At 46.6% G+C, this 22,545-nt stretch overlaps 1 protein-coding gene and 1 non-coding gene across 3 annotated transcripts in view; both read right to left on the reverse strand.

Moving 5' to 3' along the window:
• The window catches only part of CTNNA2 (catenin alpha 2), a 944,639-nt gene that overhangs the window by 469,946 nt on the left and 452,148 nt on the right, over positions 1 to 22,545 (reverse strand). The gene's annotated exons all lie outside the window — the stretch shown is intronic.
• TRNAA-CGC (transfer RNA alanine (anticodon CGC)) lies at positions 1,609 to 1,681 on the reverse strand. The gene has a single exon. It is a non-coding gene; the product is annotated as a tRNA-Ala (tRNA).

The following is a 22,545-nucleotide window of genomic DNA, read 5'->3' on the forward strand; positions in this document are numbered from 1 at the left end:
CAGACCTGCATGAAGACGTATTATAACTAATACGGCCAAAGTGGAAGGTAGAGAGGAAACTCTAAAGGCAGCAAGAGAAAAACAGTCAGTTACAAGGGAACCCCCATCAGGCTGTCAGCTGATTTTTCTGCAGAAACGTCGCTCGCTGTCTTCCTATAACCTCCCGGGTGATCAGTCTCTTCCTTTAAGGTGCACACGCTCCAGGGACTGCAGCATTCCTTTACTGGGTCTAGGCAGGCAGAGGGCCTTCTGCTCCCTTGCTCTGATCAATGCAATCCAAGATCTCACTAGCTTTTTGTGTAACGTCCAAGTCAGCTAGTAAATAGTAAACTGGTAGAAAAAGAAAACGATCTCAGCTTAGAATTTCTTCCTGAGTGAACCTATGGTTTCTGACAACCATAATCCTCCAAACAACTCCTTCAAGGATAACAAGTAACACAGGCACTTTTCTTATCTCTGATGTTAGTGTTTTAAATCAGGGTTTATAAAATATAGATGCGCATAATTCAATGAAGATTTAATTTTAAAAATAGGTCCTCTGGCTCTTGTTGCCTGTCCTTTAAAACCTCTAAATTAATCTTGTCCCCTCCAGGAGAATCTCAGGATGGGACAGCAGTTGTCCTGACCAGAGGAGCCAGAGCAGAAGATGCAGTCTGCTCAGTGAGAGACCTTGACGTCAGCTAGACCAGTAAGGAGTGGTCCCCTGGACTACTGATGGAGCAGTCTGTAACCATGGCGATGGTCCTGGATTCCAGGAAGGGTTAGTGGGGTGGGAGGCACAGTCTTCCCTGGTGAAAAATAAAATAAAATAAAATAAAATAAAGTAAAATAAAACGAAACAAAATAAAATAAATAATAAAATTTTAAAAACTTAAAAATAATAAAAAAATGAATGAATGAATGAATGTATGTTGAAATGAAACAGAGCTCTTACCAGTTCTTTCTTCACGTCACCGAACAGGGACTGTCAGTGCCAGTTTCTCACCTTAAGCAGTTCATCTCTAAAGACAACCCACCTGGGACCCTAAACCCCTCCCTCAAGTCAAACAACACGTGAAAGCTTCAGGATCCTGGGGATGAGGAGACTGGGGCGATGGGTGGACGCCTAATTTCATTCTACTGAATTTAGATTGTTGTTTCTACCTGCTACTCACAACAGGGGGCGCTGTCTCTTACGCTTGGTGCTGATGAGGAATGCAAGTTCTTTCCTCCAACAAGTATTTCCAATGCAACTATTTATTTGCCCCTTTGCAGACCTGTGAGGGCAGAACTTGCTGGATTCTAAGAAACCACTGCCTAATTGTTTCCAGGGACCAGGAGCCTGAGGGAGAAGCGACTGGAGGAACTCCACTAAAGGGGATTGCAGGCAGTAGGGGAGTCAGTCCAGATGCAGGGTAGAACACAATTCACACGCACGCGCACACACACGCACACACATCTATTGCTAATGAGGATTCATGGTGGTTGGTAGAGACACAAAAACAAGTCAGACACATTTCTGAGCACCAAGAACTTCTTCACTGATTTTAAAAAAGGAAAATTAAGTTAACAAACGCTGGGTTTTTTAAAAAATTGGGGGGGAGGGGTTAATTAGGTTTATTTATTTAATGGAGGTACTGGGGATTGAACCCAGGACCTCATGCATGCGAGGCATGTGCTCTACCACTGAGCTATACCTTCCCCCCAACACTGGGGTATTTCTAATCCATTATATGATAACGTATGTTGGGTGCGTTCTTGTAACAAACGTTCAACTCAGAACAACAGTTGCGCTGGCCGGAGAATCTTGTGCTGAAGTCTTGCAACAACTGGTCTGGATATGCTCCTGGATTGTCCATCCATGCTTCTTTAAATCAGCTGACTGCTTCTGCTCCACCAGGCCAGTCTCTTATGGTGCCCATCGGGCACATCTCAAACCCCTAGATCTCAAAGTAGTCTGTTCTCCATCTTTCTACTGTCCCAGACATCTGCCGCCCTCAGCTCTTTCTCTGCTCTTCCCCCTTGCTTCCAGCTGGTGTAGGCTAAGCCGTTCTTACTGCTCCTCTGGCATCTCCCTCTAATGTGCCTGGCATAACCCCCCTCCCCAGCCTGGCTTGCTCCCCAGGACCCTGTCCCAGCACCCTCCCAGGTGTCCAGTTCTGGCCTGATTTAGCCCAGACTGTTGACAAGGAGAGGCATGCTGATTCTTGCCCAAATCCCTGCAGCGATCACCAGGTTCTCCAATCATTTTTGAAACCTCTCTCTGCCTCACACATCTGAGTGTTTCTGACAAGAGAGGGTAGGCCACAAACCATCGTGCCTGCTACTTTTCCCACACAGCATCCAGTCCTGCCTGCAGACCTTGGAAAAATAATTATTTCTTTTCATAATAGCCTGTGACTAAATGTGACGTGTCGGTGGACAGTGGCCCTTAAACCTTCAAAGAAAGCCAGAAAACAAGTCTAACCAGAACCGTAACCAGTCCTATTGATAAACTGAAGCTCCAAGCTACGTAAGTGCTTACTCACTGACCAGGAGGCCTGCAATTTATTTTACTTTATTAGGTGCTGAATCTTCCAAAAAAAAAAAAAAAAAAACTGCTGGAATTCCAAAAGCTCTGAATCTCATTATTATAAGTATGTTTAATCAAACCTTTGAAGTGACTTGCTGAAGTTTGGATGAGATTAGGCCTCTCTGCCACTCATTATGTTAAAACAATTCCTCAGCTCCGTGAGGACACAAAATAAGACCCCACCTTGAAAACAAAGCAACATTTTCCATTTTAAAAAATTTCTGCAGGTAATTCTTCCCTTGACCATTACTGATACCCTACTCATCTTATCCTGGGGAATCCAGCATAAAGCAGTCCAGAAAGACGACCTCAAGGAGACAGTTGCAAATACAAGCTGGATCTCAGCTCTGGAAAAGACCTTAAAAGGTCACTTGATTATCTGATGTTTGGATTACCTCTACTGTATTCATGTCGAGGAAGCATCCATCCTACGCACGGGTATTTTCGGCCTCAGAGCGCTGTCAATGCTATCTTTGCATATCCCTGACAATAACAAAGAGGATTCTTACATAAACTTGTTTTATAACAACGTTGAGCTTATCCTCACACACACACAGACACCGCATAGGATTAGGTTCAAGCACTGAACACGCAGCTGCAATCAATTTCAAAAGCCCAGAGAGCCCCATGCTACGCACTTCACAAGAGCCATCGCGCCCTGGATCTCAGAACAGATTCACGACAGCAAGCTTTCAAGTTATTACCAAAGGCACCCGCCAGAGGCAGTGCTTCCGACTTGTTCAGTCCCAGACCCCCTGTGATCCTTGCGCTACGCTCCTTTGACGGCGGCCGGGGTAGGGGAGGCAGGGCAAGGTGGATTCTCTGTGCAGCTGACTCCTCTCTGCTAGGCCAAACAGCCTACACAGCAACACGCTGAGCACATGCAAACACACACAGGCACGCGGACTGAGTGTGTGTTCGACCAGCAGAATGCACACACTCCCAACACAGAGAACTTCCCTTCTTCCCCCACCATGGTCACTGCCATCTCTACACTTTAACTTCTAAGTTACAATTTGACAAACCTCTCTTGAGGACGCCCCAGAGGTCCCTCCCTACAGATCGACAATGTTTTATAGTTTTAACCCTCTGCCTGGGTGACAGAAAATGTCTGAGGGCTTCATTACGGGATAAAGCAGAGACCCAGGGAAATGAAAGTCCCCCAGTTTGGAGGACCCCAGAGATCTCACTGGACAAAAAAGCGCTCTTTTGTTCATCTGGTGAAGTTCGTAGCTCCTGGCTGGGAAGGTCAAGATTTCGAAGAAAGTGTCCCTAAGATCTTCCCTAAAGCAAGGTCTGATGAAGAAAAAGGAAAAGAAGACAGTGGGGTGGTTGCTTATTGACAGCACACTCATAATAAAAGCAACAGCTGACGAGTATGTGTGTGTGTGCATGACGGGGACACTGTGCTGTGCACCAGAAACTGACACACTGTAACTGACTGTACTTCAGTTGAAAAAAAAAAAATTTAAAAAAAGCAATGAGTGGAGGCCGAATGTTGCTTTCACTACAAAATGGAGCCAGCAACTAAAGATCTGGGCACTTGGAGAGGAATTTCTAACTTTTTAAAAATTTTATTATTTCTTTTCTGGTTGAGAGAAATGGAATCCTTAAAATGAAAAGTGCCTGTGCAGGGGCGTTTCCTGGTGAAAGCAAGAAAAGGACAGCTGGGGACACTGAGGTCAGCAGGCAGGCCAAAAGGCAAAGGACCCCACGGAAAACAAAGCTGGCTGCTGGGATGCGGGCAGAGCACCGGGGCGGGGACTGAGAGGCCGATCCCCGACGGCCTCCGGCCAGGTGCTGGCTTCATCAGAATCTCCTTTTCTTGGCTCCGTGTGAGTGAGAAACAGGCTGTCTCTGGTGGGCCAGCCCTTCCTGTTCAGACCAGCTTTCCACTTCTGCTCCTACAATTCTAGGGAAGAAAATTTAAGAACTGGCCCAAACTGTGAAGTCCTTGAATTTACAGGATTCCTCTACTAGGAAAGCCAAGTTTGGAAAAGCCAGCTAAGCAGAGGGAAAGTGCCAACTCCTTAAAAGCGTTCCCTACATAGCAATTCCCAGGCCTCCTGGGGCTGGTACGGGGTCTTCCAAGGAAGAGTGTTTCCATGGTCAGATCGGGGTGGGCTTTTCACGGCTTCAGCTCTCGGGATCTTCAGTGTGCTAGTGTCCGTTGTCAGTCTCCAAGCGGGGCTGGGGGTCTCGTGTGCACAGAAACTCTGCCCAAAGCGAGAAGAACACTAACCGGAGACAGACAGCTGTTTAGGGCCTCAGCTGACAGCTGTGTAAGGCAGGCAACCCTTCAGGATCCCTCCAACATGTTTGGGTCTCGCTGTCCTCTTAGGATGATCCGAATGACAGGTCTCGCTTTCCTCCACTACTTCTCTCTCTAGTCGTTCTTTATTTTCTCCCACGGTTGAATAAATACCAACTGAGCATCTATGTGCAAGTAACCCTGTTCCTGATGTAAAACAAAACCGAAATTAGAGCCAAAATACCTTTTGGAGGCAAATGGACCCTTTCTTCTTTCTCTCTCTTTGTATAAATTGAAGTATAGCTGACGTAACACTAAATTGGTTTCAGGTGTACAACATCACGGTTCAATATTTGTATATATTGCAAGATGGTAAGTGTACGAAGTCCAGTTAACACCCATCACCACACAGTTACAATTTTTTTTTCTTATGATGAGAATTTTCAAGATCCACTCTCCTAGCTATGCCCTTTTTCTTAAAAACAAAACAAAACAAAAACTATGCTGTATTTATTCCAAGTGCAACAGATTGCATTTAAAGATATTGCTATGGTCTGAATATCTGTGTCTCCCCAACGCTCATATGTTGAAATCCTAACCCCCTAAAGGTGGTGGTATTAATAGGTGGAGCCACTGGGAGGTGCTTAAAACACCCATTTATGGTAAAACTCTTACCAAAATGAGTATAGAGGGAACATATCTCAACATAATAAAAGCTATTTATGACAAAGCCACAGCCAGCATAACACTCAACGGTGAAAAACTGAACGCCTTCCCACTAAAATCTGGAACAAAACAAGGATGCCCGCTCTCACTGCTTCTATTCAACAGTTTTGGAAGTCCTAGCCTCAGCAATCAGGCAAAGAAAGAAAGAAAAGGGATCCAAATTGGCAGAGAAGAGGTAAAATTGTCACTATATGCGGACGACATGATACTATATATAGAGAACCCTAAAAGCTCCACACAGAGACTACTAGAGCTGATCAAAGAATTCAGCATGGTAGCAGGATACAAGACCAACATACAGAAATCAGCTGCATTTATTTACACTAACAATGAAATATCAGAAGAAGAGAATAAAGAAACAATCCCTTTTACAATTGCATCCACAACAATAAAATACTCAGGAGAGAATCTGACCAAGGAGGTGAAAGGCTCATACACAGAGAACTACAAGACATTGATTAAGGAAATTTAAGATGACTTAAAGAGATGGAAAGACATCCCATGCTCTTGGATTGGAAGAATCAACATTGTTAACATGGTCACACTGCCCAAGGCAATCTACAGATTTAATGCAATTCCTATCAAATTGCCCAGGACACTTTTCACAGAACTAGAACAAATCATCCTAAAACTTGTATGGGAGGTGCTTAAGTCATGAGGGCAGAGCCCTCATGGATCTTATAAAAGAGGTCCCTCAGGGCTCCCTAGCCCTTTCCACCAAGTGAAGATAAAGCAAGAAGGTTCTGGATACAAACTCACTCATGCTGGGGCCATGCTCTTGGACTTCCAAGTTCCAAGAACAGTGAGCTATAAATTCCTATTTTTTTTTTTATAAGATGCCTAGTTTATAATGCTTTGTTCTATCAGCCAAAAGGGACTGAGACCGATACAGCACAGACTTGATGATTTAATATTTCTACTCCCACAAATTCCACAAATATATGCTGATCCTCCCGTCTGTCCTTGTGCAAATAATCAAGGAGAAACAGAACATCCGTAGGTTAAAAGCTGGCCTGACCATCACCGCGAGGATGGATCAGAGACTGGGCTTTGGCGTCGAGCTTAGAGTCCTTGTCTGTAAGGGATGGAAATTACAGGATCTGTGCTGTAGGATTAACACAGGAACTAAATAAGATGATTTCCATGAAACACAGGACAGAGCAAGCTCAGTAAAGGGCAAGCGTTATTATCAGGTCTGCACGTCAATTTTGGCTTAAACGGGAATTCTACTTCTTTTCTAAGATGATGACGGTCTGAACAGGGAGCTTCTCTGAACTCAGCAGTCCTTTCTGTGGTTTAAAAGTTCTCCTGCTCCTGGGACAGCAGAGCCACAGCCACGAGACGGAGGCCTTCCGTGGAAAAGAAGTCTCAGACATGGTCGCCCACCGCCCCGGAGAACTGGGCGGCCGGCAGGCTCTGCAGTGATTCCTACCCATTCCTTTGTCTCTTCTGAAAACTCTAGTAATTCTTTTCAGTTGCCAGAATGGCTATGGAGAGAGAAAGAGAGAGAGAGAACCTCGTACCTCTAGCCAGGACTGAAACTATGGGGGTTCCTTTGCCACTCCAGATGGGGGCTGGGAACCAGCCATTTGGGAATCACCGTGGAGCCTGTTACAAGTGCAGGTGTCGGGCCCCAACCCAGACCCACTGAAAAAAATCGACAATTTAATAAGATTCCCAGGTGACTTACATGCACATTAATGTTTGCAAAATGCTACCTTAGAGCACCTCCATTTCCCCTGCAGTTGCCAACTCTGATCACTCCAGAGAGAAGCCCACGTGTGGGAGGGAGCCTACCCACACCGAGAGGGCGCCCTCCAACCAGAAGGAAGAGCGGAGAGCCTCAGACCTGCGTCTACAGAGACAGCCCCCAGGAACTCAATGCAAAGCTGCCCAGCTGGCTGTGGGTGCGATGCTGTTAACACTGCCTGCTGAGCCCCGCTTCCTCGCAACAGGCCTGAAATGGGATTTCTTACTGGAAGTGGGCAGAGTTCACCCCTGCCGCCCTTCCTCTGCCCGTTTGCTCAGCACACAATACTCGGTTTGCCACGTGTTGCCCATTTACTTTCTGTGCACCGTGAGCAACACACAGTACCTCCATCATTTAGGTTTTCAGTTTTGTAACTGCCGCACTCGGTTCAGGATGCACGTAGTAAACCAGCCACAGAATTGTTTACAACCTGAAGGGAGTCTGCAGGGCTACGACTGCTGACTCACAGTGAAAAATGACTTCCCAAGTGTTCAGAGGGCCTTTTATAATGGGCCTAACGGTTGTTGGTATCCGCCGGAGGAAGGCTGACACGGCAAAGTAAGGGGCGTCTGGCCTGCCTCATAATAGGATTAGGGCACCGGCCGGTGGGTCTGACTGCTCTAACGGCTGCTCTGTTAGTAATCCTCAGAGCATCACCTGGAAATACATTTGAGTCACTGTATTTATTTTGAAAAGTCTCTGATAGACACGCTGGTAATCCTGGCCTACCAAGGAGTATGTTTGTGTTGCAAAACCAGATCAGTTTCTTGAGGCTGTTTGGAAAATGTCACCATCTTTATAAAACACTTTGCAATGTACCCAAAGCTTTTACATACATTCTTTCACTTGGCTTCCTCCCTAAGGTGGCCAGGGCAACTGCACCCCAACCTGTACATTCCAAGCCTTTCCCCACAGATGAAGAATCTCAAGCTAAGTAGGTTGACGTTAAGTTAATGTCTTAACTTAGAGGGTCATGACCTGTCCAGGGTCTCAAGGCTGGTAGATGGTAGAGACACTACCAAACCCAGTTGCTGGATTCCTCAGTCAGATTCCTTTTTCCCAGTGATGATTCCACACGTCACACGCGGATGTCCAGTCACGCCTCCAACCAAAACTGCCTGGACCACATTAACTGGGTCTTTTAAAGACCCTCGGGTTTGCCATCGCGTTAGCATGCTTACTACTCCTCATTATACTTTGTGAAGGAGTCCAAGTCAGCACAGATAGGAATACGAGTGTCTATGCACTTCTGGATTATGGAGAACAAACCTAGGACTCCCTATAAAGGGGGGAACTTGGTCCTTCTCAGTGTGTGGGTGTTACTTTTGGAAAACCAGGAAACACTTACCTTTCTTTAAATTCATTCATTCATTGGACAGATGTTTTTGACTGCTCAGAAATGCCAGAGCAGGGCATCTGGGTCACGGTCATCGATCCAGTGAATAGTGCGTTTTTAGATAGCCAATACTATTAACGGCTTACATCACTTGCGACAAGTTAAAAGCTCTGGGAAAGATTTGAAATCATTGATTTCAAGTCAGATATTCACAAACCCCTGCACATAAAGGTGATTTTAAAAAAAACACCTACTTAAAGAGCTATTTCTTTCTCTTAAGTTTACCCCGGAGGTCTACCTGCGCCCACCAAGGTCACTTGAATTCTCTGCTCGTTCCGTCAACCCTCTGCCGGCTCTTTGCCTCATGCAGATTCAGTCAACATTGCCCCTCTCCCACCTCCTCTCTTTTTCTTCCTGTTTAATCCAAGTCATTAATAAAAATACTGAGCAAAACTGACCCCAGGAGGAAGCCCCACGCCTCTTCATAAGAGGCTTCTCTCCACGTGTCTCCAAGGTAATTCATCAACACACGTGAAACGTGACAGCTTCAAAAAGGAGCCACAAGCAAGATGCAAAAAAAAAAAAAAAAAAAAGAGGGGAGTGACATGATGTCTTCAGTAAATCCCTCTAAACTTTTAAGCAAACTGTGCCTTTTCAAAATCACCCAGCCTTTAGAAGTCAACCATGATACAGGACTCAAGAAGGTTTCCTGGGTGCCACCCCCTGGCATAATTTTTAAGCCATCATTTTCCTCTTGTGATCTGAGGTGGACATTAGTAGAGCTGTTCTGAAATGACCCAGCTCACTTTTTGCACCCTTTGTGAGATCGAATGCTGTCGCCCCCTTTTCAGTCTGGCATGGCAACAGCAACGTGACTTGCTTTGGCCAATGAAATGTGACTAGAAGAGACATCTGCCACCCTCAGGCCAAAGCTCTAGGAGCCTGCGTGTTACCTGCCACATGCCCTTCTCCCGTGACTTTCAGAAACCATGTGTCAGGAAGGACACATGACCACCCCGGGCCCCTCAGTGACTATGATGAGCAGAGACCCCGCCCACCCACGTTCGTTATGGAGGATGAATGACGAGAAAATAGTCGTTGCACCAAGACGCTGAGATGAGGGGCAGGATGCTGGTCACCTCAGGCCAACCTGGCCTGTCCTTGCCGATACTTCTGGAATGACCGATGGCTTCTCCCTGCTCAGAAAAAGCACTAAACTCCCCTTCTGATATTAAAATCTTCTCTAACTTGACTTGGGATTTATCACCACCGCTCAGGTAGTTCTGTCTGCTTCTTCCAGGGACCCAGCTCTTCTGAACGGCACCTCGAAATCCCGTTTCTGTCGGGCACTGAGCTGAGGACCACGGCTGAGGAGCTGCTTATGCCTCCTGTTTCCTCAAGTTCATTCCTGCATCCAAAACATCACAGGTGGAAGTGAAGTACGGGTAGTTTTTCCCCTGATGGTTTCCTCTGCTTCATCCATATACATAAGTGCCTCAGGAACCGCCAACCGAAGAGCATGCAAAATAAACCACGCCAGAGAGGAAGTGTCGGAAGCAGTTAACGGACACGCTCCATGCAGCCCTGCTCCACACTGACTCGAGTGTATGAGAAGCATCGTTGCGCTAGAAGTCCTGCTCCCTTTAGTTAATTCAGTAAGTGGTGTAATAACCACTCATTATGACTCCTGAAGTTGTCTTTGGCAAATTCAACGTGAGTTGCAGTTGGGCGTGTCAGTTCTTAGAAAAGGACTGTCATGTATAATGACCCAGACCCAATGTGTCGGACGTTCCTCAAAGAGTGATTTGGAGTCAATTAAAAATTTTTAAAAAGGGCTTTATAACAACAGGATCTCCCCCCACAAAGGAACACCCTGCCTACAGAAAGCACGGCGTGTGCCCCGGATCGATGGAAACGTCTCGCACAGGACACATCTATCAGGGACGTCGCACACACAGCTCCAGCCCGCGTGGTATTCCTGCCGGGTGACTGCTCTGGTGTCTTTCTGCTTTTCGCATCTGTGATTTTATTTCTCCCATTTCCTTGTGTCTACCTCTCCATATTTCCTGCCATTCCCGTCTGGCTTGCTCCTAAACCCCATTACAGAGCATAGATTAGGGGCCAAGAAAGAGGGCTTCATCCTGTCCGTGGCAATGCGGGGCCACCTGAAGAGGCACTTACACATGTGATTTAAGAGGAGCCCAGGAGATTGGGCTGGCGCAGGAGAAGGGAGCTGCTGGAACGCTGCAAATCGACCCCCTTCCCCAAGTGCTCTCTTGTCTCACCGAGATACATTACCTCTCCGTGGGAAAGCCACTGAGCTCGCATTTACTATTTTGAGATTATGATCCACTTTCCATTCTACTGCTAGCATCCTTATATTCCTCCCAGAGTCATTTCTCCTTGTAAGATCTTGACAGGGATATTAAAAATTCACAAACATATTGCCTTTTACCCGCCATGAAAAAATACAGCACAGATTTTGGTCAAGAAGCCCGGTATAACCTGGGAAGTGAGAAAAGGCGAGGTCCCTGACGCTAATGATACCACAGTGAATTACACCTGGAGGGAGGCAAGCCCATCCTAGCAAGGCGGGCGACTCTGGCAGAGCTCCCAGGAATGACTGTTCCAGAACATCCTCACGGAAGGTGAGAGAACTCAAGGACCATTTCTTCGTCCATGCCTCTCTGACTTCCCCTCGCCCCCAAACTGTTCAAACTGCTCCAGGTACCTGGGATTTCCCAGCCCCAGCTTCCGCCTGGCCCTACACGCTGCAGGTAACTAGAGAGACTCCACTGGTTCTGTCTCTCTTCTGTGCACATCTGTGACCCAGAGCCACTAAGACCCGTCCTCAGGTTGCTAGCCTGGGGGCCGAGCAGCCTACAGAGGCTGTTAACAGACCCTAGGATGTCACAGGGCTGTTGCATTCACTGAACGCCTCCATCCTGATTTGGGAATTTCAAAACTGGTACTGATGGAACTAGCTTTAAAATTCCCAGTGGCTACTTACATGGCTACAGGTAGGACCGCAGGATACACATCAAATTAAATTTTGTCAATGACTGTGCGGCCCTTGTCTATCCATGTTAAAAAAAGTCTAGAAAAACCAAAGCAAATTATGTCTCAAATGGCCAAGTTCTGAGTGCATTTCCCTCATGAGATCAAAAGGAGAGAGAGGAGCTAAAACCTGGTATTTCTTCAGGGATGGAGAAGTCAAATCACTTCCTCAAACAGAAGGCATTCCTCCCTTTCCCATTAGGCAGGGATAACCCAGTCATGATTATAATGCAATTAAACGGGGAGCACGGGCAGTTACCTTCTCAGCACAAGAGACCACAGGGAGCAATCCGGTACAGCCCTCCACATCCTGTTCCAGAAATGATCCAATTAGGCTACTGGTTAGAAAGTATTATCTCCCGGGTGACACAGTGGAAACTCCCTTGCTTAAAAGGGACTTTAAACGAGAAGATGCCGAGAAGTAAGAGTACAATTTGATCCTGGCAGAGAAACAAGACTCTGCTCATCTAATAAAGGAACATTTAATCTCCAACTTTTCCCCCTGTTTGGAGATAGAAACAGTTTTGAAGAAAATAAAATGCATCTATGAATTCTGAATTGTAAGACACTCATGAACCTAATCCAAACAGATGACCATCTCATTTGGAGTCACCAGACCAGTGGCCTCACCTGCCCAGAGCGGACCCAGGAGCATGAAGGTAAGAAGCAGTGGCTCCAGGCTGTGAAAACAGAGGTCAGAAGGCCTTCCTCGCAAATCCTTTGCATTTTTTTTTTTAAGAGTGTAAATTCCTTGGTGGGATTTGCTGTGTTTTATTTATTTGTTCTTTGAGCAAAACAATATGAAGTGCATACCGTAAGCTCTGCCCTGTTGTGCGGGCAAACAAGGTCAAAGGAGCCAAGACTGGCTCTCCTCAGCGTCACTCTTAGGACACTGCTTAAACGAACACAAAATAAAAAAACAGAACCTCCAAAAACTTTGTGAACTACTTGGAAAAAAAGAAAAGAAATCCCATTAATTATCTAAAACTGAACGAGAACAAAATGGCGTCAGGTAATGAAACGTGGTTGGAACAGCAGCATCAGCTGGTTTGATACTTACACTAAATCTTTGGACCAACCATCCCCTGGAACCTTCAAGAGAAATATGCCTCAGTTCCTAGCTCTAGGTCCCCAAGACACCAAGACAGCAATAAAATCACATAGAATCCAAAGGAAACCAGACATCGGGCTAAACAAGAAACCTCATATAGTTGGTTTCTCGCATTTCTTTGCAACCCTTTAGTTACTGCAGAAGGAACAGTAATGGGAAGCAAGTAGTTCCAGAGGGAGGAAAAAAAAAAGAGAGAGAGAGAGGGAGACAATGTGCTCCTCTGACCACCAGATTGGCAGTATTTGATTGGTCAGTGTTTTGGGGTTTTTTTCCTCCTTAAGCATTATTGGTAAGGCTGGTTGATTTTGAATCTAGCAAGGACCTAATAGATTTTCAAATCCAAACTTACTTATTTCCTTAGCAAGTGAAAGTACCTCTATACAGGTTGCTTGGTTACGCTGATGGTTCTTAAAAGTGGGTGGGCGCGTGCACGAGTGTGTGTGTGTGTCTGTGTGTCCGTCTGCCTTACAGGAGTAACAAACCTGGACGAAGAACAGAGGAGAGACCTGAGTGGCAGTCACGACACAACGGGGAGAGTGGGGAAGAGATTGATGAGGGTGAATAAAGTCTCTCTGGTTCAAATCAGTTTTTAAAACAACTTATGTCATGCCTTTTGCAAAGGTGAAATTCACCAGAGTTTGATATTTTACAGGAAAGGAACAGAGTGAGAAAGAAAAGAGGGAGGGAGGGGAGAGAATTTCCTTCTCACAAGTTGCTGAAGGGAGCCGTCCCCAGCGTTTACAGACCGCCACTTACCTCTGGAGATACTATCAGACAAGGAAAACAGCCCCCGCCTGTTTTAAAGCCCCCCATTTGAAATTTAAATTCATTAGTTTATGAGCTGCCGGGAACTGACAGTTTTACACCCCAATCCTCCTCGCAATTTATGTAAAAGCTGCCATAAACCGGAATAGGGGAGCCTCTCCAAGTGGCAACACCAAACACAAATTGGTAAATAAAAACGCAGCTGAAGCCGATTTGCTGCGGGTCATATAACCGAGAATGTCGCTTTTATTTGAGGGAAGTTCTTTAAGCATTTGCTCCTCACCCGGCCACGCTTATTTTTTTTTTTTAAACCAACATTTAAAATATTAATGTACTGTTTTTATTGCTTCCCTCCTCTGATGGCGTTTCTATAACTGGTTCCACACGTATAAAATACGTCCCACGTAATTGCAGCGCGGCTGGCCTGGCCCGTTTTTGTGGGAGGGGGTGTGGCCTCTGAGTGTTTCTCTCTGACGGTGTGTATCACAACTCAATTGCAGTGTCCTGATGCGAGAGACTTTAATTATAACACAGCTTGATGGATACTGAAGATTAGACTCCAGAAATATCTGGAGGGCTGTGTCTGATTTGTCTTCAATGTCGCAATTCAGTTCTTGCTTTTAAGACAAAATTCCCCGGGGCCACGCCTATGAGTTTAGCATGTTATGCATAGATGGAGCAGAAAGTAAGTCACGGACCCAGGTCTCCCAATGAAAGGTGCATCTTCAGGGGTCCCAGCACAAGCTTTCTCCAAGCGGGGAAGCCCAAACACCCTTTAAAGTTCACGCGCTCAGGGTTGTCTCTGAGAAACCCTCGCTTGCCCCAGTGTCACAACGCTCTTCTCCAATACTGACCATTAACTTCACAGGAGTAACTAACTACGAATTTTGCAGGTTTACTGTCTATGTCTGGGGTTATAATTCATCTCAAATTGACTTTTGTGCATGGATGGAGTCCGGTGAGGGTCAGGGCAGTTTCCCGATTGAATTGTTTGGACTCCTTGTTGAAGATCACTTGACCACGTGTGTGGGAACCTTCCTATCTGTTCTCTGTACCTTCCCATGGACCCAGTTGTCTCTCCTTCCACCAACGTCACACATCTTGACGACTGCAACTTCACAGTAAGTTTTAAAGTCAGGTAGGATGAGTCCCCCAACTTTGTTTTCCTTTTCAAAGGTTACTTTAATAATTTTATTTATTTATTTTATTTTGCCTCTCCAGGTAAAATTCAAGATCGATTTGTTTCAGCACCTCCTTTCACAGCGTCTCTGTGCTCAGCACACTGGAGACGGGGCCTGGAAGCACTGGGTGAACAGGTCCCCGCACCTGAACCTCCAGGCTCGCCTGGACGAGGGAGAAAGGCCCTTGACATGGTGCAATGATAAAGGCCCAGTGACACGTGGGACTCTTCCAAAAGTCACTGTTATAATCAAACTCTGATTCCATGGAGCAGAGGGGTCTTTGCAAAGATGAAGGAAGAAAGCAGTAATAACACATGGAAAGGACGACCCCGCTTCACAGACTGACCTGCCTCCCGGAGACCCTGGGGACAGGGCCTGCTCTCCTCCCACCAGTACTGCCAGCACATCACAGGGTGTCTGGCCCCCAGGAAGGGTTCACATGACATCTGGGGGAACTTTTCTCTGCATGAAACAGCCAACACCAGTGTGCTCCCTGCTCCTGGGGGAGCACCCTCCCTCGCTTTTAATCCTCCACCCACCTCCCCCTCCCTCATTTTTATTGCCTTTCCCATTTTACCTCACCTTGATTGCCACTTTTCTTCCCATCAAAATTGTACGCCAGGTGAGGGGAGAGACCACCTTCTATATTTCCGAGTATCTCCACAACATTTGTGCCAGAGAGTAACACTCTTGCAGTGAGGAGCACGGTGGGCTGGGGCGAGGTGCTGGGTCCCCCAGCAAGCCCGTCGGCAGACCCACCAGAGTCGGGGACACAGAGCAGACACCCAGTAAACACGAGTCAGTTAGAGAGCAGGTACCCTTTCTGTTGCAAATGCCCTTTTGAGGCAGACACGGAGCCTTAGTTTCAGCATGTCAGTGGGGGAAATCATCCAGTGGCAGTGACCCTTTCAGAGGCAAAATCAAACAGGACTCATATTTCCTACAAGACCTCAAAGGAAACCATGGCTTCCCCCTAGTTTGTGTTTAAGAAAAGATAAAAAGGAACGGAGACGCCTCAGGATAGGACGTGCTTCACAAAGCATCCGGGGGAAGGGGGAGCACCAAGGGCCCTTGGCCAAACTAAACACACACTAGAAACAAAACCAAACCAAAATCACAAGGCAACACCTTTTGACTGGCAAAACCAAAAGGAACTGGAAGCCGTTTGTTAAGATATTATGAAGAGTTGGAGGGGGTCAGGCCCACTCTCTTACCACTGAGACAGGAGGGAGGGGACAGGGCACAGCCACTGAAGGAAGGACACGGCCACTGAGGACAGGACAGGCTGGCTAGAACCAAGATGGCGGAAGACTCGACTTCCAGGAGACCTTGAGCCTCACGGGACACGCACAGGCGCCACGACAGATCCCAGACTGACCATTAAAGGTCAAAAGGTGGACTGGGGGACCCCATTCCTGGCAGTCTCCCGCCCCTTCCCCAGAGTAGCCGGGTTAACCCTCCTGCTCATTAGACTATGAGATGACTGAGCCCGTGGAAACCGACACCCCACACCTCGCGGTCGCTCGCTCTCACCTTCTGAGACGGCCCACACTGTGCCTGTGGAGGGTTTACTGCTTTTACTTCAAACTAAACACACCCACACCTCTTGGTCTCTCTCCCTCTCGCCTTGTGAGACGGCCTGCATTCTGCCTGCGGAGTGTGTGTCCGCTAACTCGCTTTCCCTTCTGGGTGAGGTGGACCCCACGCTGACGACGGAGAGTCCGTCCCCCCCAGATAAACCTGCTTTCGCTTGCCCATGCCTGCCTCTTGAATCCTTCCCTGCACGAGGCAAGAACCCGCCCTGACCAGACTGCTCTCGCGACTCCCTAGCTGGCCCGTCTGCCGATTCTCGACCCCCTCGATCGGTGCACCACAGTGAGGCGAGCGTGGCTGGCGCACAGCATGATGGAGGCAGGCCATTCTTCTGCTTAAAGTCCTTCACTTACATGAAACAGAAAATGGACAAAGACCCGAAGTCCTTCGCCACACGGTCCGCGCCCTCTTCCCTGCCCCTTGCTGGTCACACTCACACGTCTACATCCTTCACGTCAGACCGAGGAGGCACCCCTGCCGCGGCTTTGCAAATGTTATTCCCTCCGCCTGGAGCATCTGCACCCCCTTCCCTTCCAAGGACTCAGATCAGACATCACCTCATGCCAGGAACTTTCACTGACCCTCCCAGTTGAAATCCTCCATGGCAATCATTTTCACGTTGGTCTGGTTGTCAAAACTGCAGACGTGTTGTGGTTACAGTCGCCTTTGATCTCCGTGGGCCACGTACTCAACGCTAGACCTAGCATGCAATCAGCGCTTAATGAATGGTCAGATAAATAATTGATAGAGCGAAGGAATAAACGTGCCCAGTAAACATTAAATAGATTCATCAGCAATGCAGTTATGTCCCTGGACAGCTTTGCTGTGTGACAACTGAAATCTCTCCCCTTCACTTTTTAAAATCATTTTACATACTATAGAAATGTGTATTTTACATACTATATAACGTAAAACATATACCATGTTAGCGAATTATATACTGTACTCACTTTAAATGCACATTCAAAAAGTTCTGAAAAACTTGCACGCCTTTGTAACTCCCTGCAATCAGGATACAGAACATTTCCATCACCCCAAAGGGGTCCCTTGTGCCTCGTCTCAGTCAACGCTCTTTTCATTCCCAGCTGCCAGGCAGTCACTCACTTACACTCCGTCACCCTGTATCAGTTTGGATGTTTTTTATTTTCTGTACATTAAATCATACAGTAAGCCTTCTTTTAAGGCCGTCTTGTTGAGCTCAGCAAAATATTGAGATTCACCTGTCTTGTTATGTGTATCAGTTTTTTTTTTTAATGTTGAGTAGTATTCCATCTGGCAAATATATTGTCATGTGTTTAACCATTAGCCCTTGTTCACAGACATATGGGTTGTTTCCAGCTTGGAGCTATTATGAATAAAGGTGCTATGAAAATTAGTGTATAAGTCTTTGTATAGATACAGTTTCATTTTACTTGAGTAGAATTCAAGAAATACCTTGGTTAGCTTGTACGGTAGGTGTATGTTTAACAAAGAAACCGCCAAAGTGTTTCCTAAGGTGCTTGTATGATTTCACGTTCCTTGAAGACATATGTAGGCGTCATATTCGTTCTGTATGTTAGCAGACATGAGTCCTGTCCCAAACGTCCATAAGACATGTGGTCCACGCCCAAAGGTCCTTGAAACTTGGTCCTACCCAAAGCATCCATGAGCACACTTGGCCCACGCCGAATGGTTTCTGCACAGAGCAAATGTCTCGGGGACCAAATGTCCTGTGGATGTTTGGGACGGGACCAAACGTCCTGCAAGGCCTCCATATCCTCTCCAGCGCTTGGCATTATCAAGCTCTGTAATTTTAGGCACTTCAGTGGGTCTGTAACTTTTTCAAGCTTCCTTTATTTACCTTTCTGGCCTCTCTGTATCTCCTTGCTGTGCGTTCTGCTGCCTATGGGAGCTGCACACATGCCGTACAGAGGGGCTGTTAGTTGGCTGTACGGCTCTTGTATTATCTAGCAGGATGCCAGGATGGACAGGACCCAAGTCAGAAGTAATGAACGGGAGAGGCAAAGTGAGGCACAGGTGGTCAAGTCTAAGGGGACCATGACTGAGAAATAAATAAAGGTGTGGACTGAAACTCAGTTTAAAGCTGGAAAGTCCATAGGGAAGCTGAGGGGCAGGGAACCCACACACTCCTGGAAGCCAATTCCATCCCTAGACTGGTCCAGGGCTGAGCAAGGAAGGGTCCTCAACAACCACTTACTGACTTCCTTGTTAAGGGTACGGAACGCTTTGTTGCATTGAGGCTGTTTTAAATGATGGCTTGCTAATTCCTTACTAGGGAACCATAGATAGGAAGGAAACAGAGAAAACTCCTGTATCTCTTTCTTATTGTCCTTAAGTGAGTCATATGCTAATGGAAAGCCAAGCCCTTAAACTGCCTAGTGCCCCTGTCCCCATGTGTCTCTGGCCTCGCGTGTAACTGGTGATGAGCAAACACGGCACAGTCGGTGAAGTATGTTGAATGTTGGCCAAATGCACCGGCGGCATCAGCAGAAAATAACTAATTTATACATATTATTTTCATAGCAGTTATGTTTTGCGAGTTATGTGCCACATACACTTTGCTGGGCAAGTTAACATGCCGTATGTCATGTAACCCTCACGCAGCCCTAGGAGGCAGATAATATCATCACCTTCATTTCGCAGTAGAGGAAAATGAGACACAGAGAGTGAACTGCCGCGAGTAAAACAGTAAGTTGAGACGTCAAAATCAGAATTCAATCAGCCAGACTCCAAAACTCTGGCCTTTGACTGCCGTGCTCTGAGCTGAGATGCCAGAAGCCACCGGGCCCCAGCAACCTGCAAAGCGTCGAGTTGTCCACTGTTAGAAATTAGTTATTTGGTGGGAAAAGTGTGATGATGATTATAGCCACAGTAACTCTTCTCATTAACACTGGTTAATCTCTTGCATGGTTCCAGGTGGGCAGTTTAGGGACAGGAGCACAGGTGTTCTGGCACAGGAAATGGAGGACAGTTGAGTCATGTCCACAGACCTATCTCAGGAACTTCTGGAAGTGCAAAGCCAAAAGGAGGGACGAAACTGTGAGAAAAGGGACATGGACGGGGCAGTGGAGGAGAATCAAGGACAAATGTTGTCCGTCTACACAGCAGTTTTAATGGACTCTCCTGGATATCGAAACTCTGTACAATCTGATAGACAGATTTTGCAGGGCTTCAGATCTGGGTTCAAGTGTGGTTCAGGCGGGGGTCTGCAAGATCCAGGGAAATATCTGTGAGATCAGCATCCTAATCTGAACACTGGAGACACACAATCTGCAAGATAGATTCTGGAGATTCCATCAACACAGCGAAAGGCAACCTCTGGAATGGGAGAAAAATAATTGCAAATGATGTGAGCAACCAGGGGTTAATATCCAAACTATACAAACAGCTCAGACATCTCAATATTAAAAAAATCCAATCAAAAAAAATGGGCAGAAGACTTGAAAAGGCATTTTCCCAATGACATACAGACAGCTAACAGGCACACGAAAAGGTGTGCAACACAGCTAATTACTAGAGAAACACAAATCAGAACTACAGTGAGGTATCACCTCACACTTGCTAGAAAGGCTATCTTCATAAAGTCTACAAATAACAAATGTTACGCAGGACGTGGAGAAAAGGGAGCCCTCATGCACTGCTGGTGGGGACGTAAACTGGTGCAGCCACTGTGGAGGACAATACGAAGTTTCCTTTAAAAACTAACACAGAGCTACCACATGATCCGGCAGTCCCACTCCTGGGCACATTCAGCACGCTCGGAAAAGACGAAAACTCTAATTCAAAAAGACACCTGCACCCCAATGTTCACGGCAGCCCTATTTACAACAGCCAAGACGTGGAAGCAGCCCAAGGGCCCATTAACAGAAGGCTGCAGTGAGAAGATGCGGTGGCTATACCTACACACACAGTGGAGTATCACTCAGCCATGAAAGGAATGAGACACTGCGATTGGCAGCAACGTGGGTGGACCTAGAGAACGTTACGCTGGGTGAAGTCAGTCAGGCAGAGAAAGACAGATACTGTATGATGTCACTTACATGTGGAATCTAAAAGGTAATACCGATGAATGTGCATACGGAGCACCGGCTCACAGACACAGAATATAAACTTGTGGTTACCAAAGCGGGAGAGGGACACATCGGGGCACGGAGTTACCAGACACAAACTGCTATACATAAAATAGATAAGCAACAAGGATACGCCGTACAGCACAGGGAATTACAACCACCGCCTCTTAATATCTTATAATGAAATACAATCTGCAAAAATACTGAATCACTCTGCTGGACACCTGAAACTAACATAATCTGGTAAGGAAACTCTACGTCAATAAAAATTAAATTAAAACTAGAAACTAAAATTTACAAAGTGATTCGGAAAAAAAAATTGTATAGAGAAATGTTTCTTGCAAATTGCTTGCCATCAACTAGTCCATAAACCTCATTTTTTCCCCTCCTTTTTTCCCATTAGATTCAAGCAGCATCTGTCTTTAATCCATTTTTTTTCTGGTTTGGGGTGAGGTATGTTTGTTTGTTTTTATTTATCTATCTAGTTATCTATCTTTAGTGGAGGGACTGGGGATTGAACCCAGGACCTTGTGCATGCTAGGCATGCACCCTACCACTGAGCTATGTCCTCCGCCCCAAGCAGCGTCTGTGACATAAATGGTCACAGAGTGGGAACCCTAAGAATGTCTACTCAACACTGCGGTTTCCTCAGAAGTGCAGCAGCCAGGCTGCTGGACGTGGTTGTGTCCTCACAGCACATCTGCGCCCTCCCCCCGCCCAGCACACAGACACACAGCGAGGAAGGCAGGCGTCACGCCCCCATGGTCTCAACACGCTGCCTTCTCTGGCTCAGGCGCTCTTTGCAAACCAATGTCAAGATTTTGGATAGCATTTTACTTCCCTCATCGAAGATGGGGAAATGCCATTCCTAATCAGGTTACTATCTCTTTAAGTGGTTTCTGTCACGACGATTTGACACAGTTGGTGACACGTTAACCAGATGAGGTCTGGTCATTAAAGCTAGGGTTCTTCAGGAGCCCGATAGATGGAGTGTGCTTTCTGTGTAATACGCTTACAGTTGCTTTTTGATTAAAACGTATCTTTGCAAGCTTAGGCCATTAATCATACTGTTAAATAAATAAATGCATAAGTACGTATTTTGAAATCTGAATAAAATCTCTTCACAATATTACTTTCCAAATCACTGGATGATTCCCCAGCTCAACCATGGGCTCAGCAGAGTTAAGAATCAACAACCGATTTGAAGGCAAAACTGTCTGCGCGCCATCACTGCGTATCTGTAGGCCAACATCAGAAACATTACGCTGCTTGTAGGAAAATATTAGAAACAAGGGATTGGTCAGTCATAGAAAAAGCTCATGATGAAACAACATGCAGCCATTGAAAACAACGTTTTAGAAGAATTTTTACTGACATGGAAAAATACTTAAGAGATTACTGTGAAAGCTACAGAATGCCGTGTATGGTATGACTCCGGCCCCGGAAGAAAACGTGTGCGCGTGTGTCTGTGTGTGTGTGAGAGATGTCTGTCACACGAATGAACCCGAGACGGCCTCTGCATCTCGGTCCCTCAGTTGTGTGTTTCTTCCCTGTAGCTGAGACGCATTAGCTCAAAAGTCCACTGGCACCAAAGTGAAATTTTTATACATGAAATTATTTTCATCGTAGCCCAAACAAGCAGATTTTTAGCCATTCTGAGCCGGCCTGCTTTGCATTTTCCATGCAGCTGCGCCCAACATTTGTAGCCACAGGTAAGCCCAGCATCGCAGACCCCGAGCCACTGCTGCCCGTCGGAGCTTTCTGACTGACCCAGAGCCTCCCCCAGGCTGCTGAGCGCATCACCCAGTTGGTAAGCTCCCTCCTGACCCCTCTTTCCTCAGGAGTCTCCCCGCCCTCCTCCCCTTCTGAGTTGCTGCCCAGGACTCTTGCTAAGAGAACTCCCCAGGCCAAGCCGCCCTCCAAGTGCCCAATACAGCGTGTGTGCGTGCTACTGCCACCTTGTGGCCATACCTCTGTCCTTTGCTTAGCCCCCCAAGTCCCTTGGATCCCCTCACAGCCACCTGACGTCTCCTATTTCCATGAGACCCAGAGAAGATCGGCTGCAAACTCATCACCAGCCCACATTTCTCCAAATACTCTCAGTGCTTCCTGTTTCATTTTCACCTTCCTTTGTAGGGAGCCTCGCAGTCATCA

The sequence above is a fragment of the Camelus bactrianus genome, chromosome 28, assembly GCF_048773025.1.
Source record: "Camelus bactrianus isolate YW-2024 breed Bactrian camel chromosome 28, ASM4877302v1, whole genome shotgun sequence".
Lineage (NCBI taxonomy): Eukaryota > Metazoa > Chordata > Mammalia > Artiodactyla > Camelidae > Camelus > Camelus bactrianus.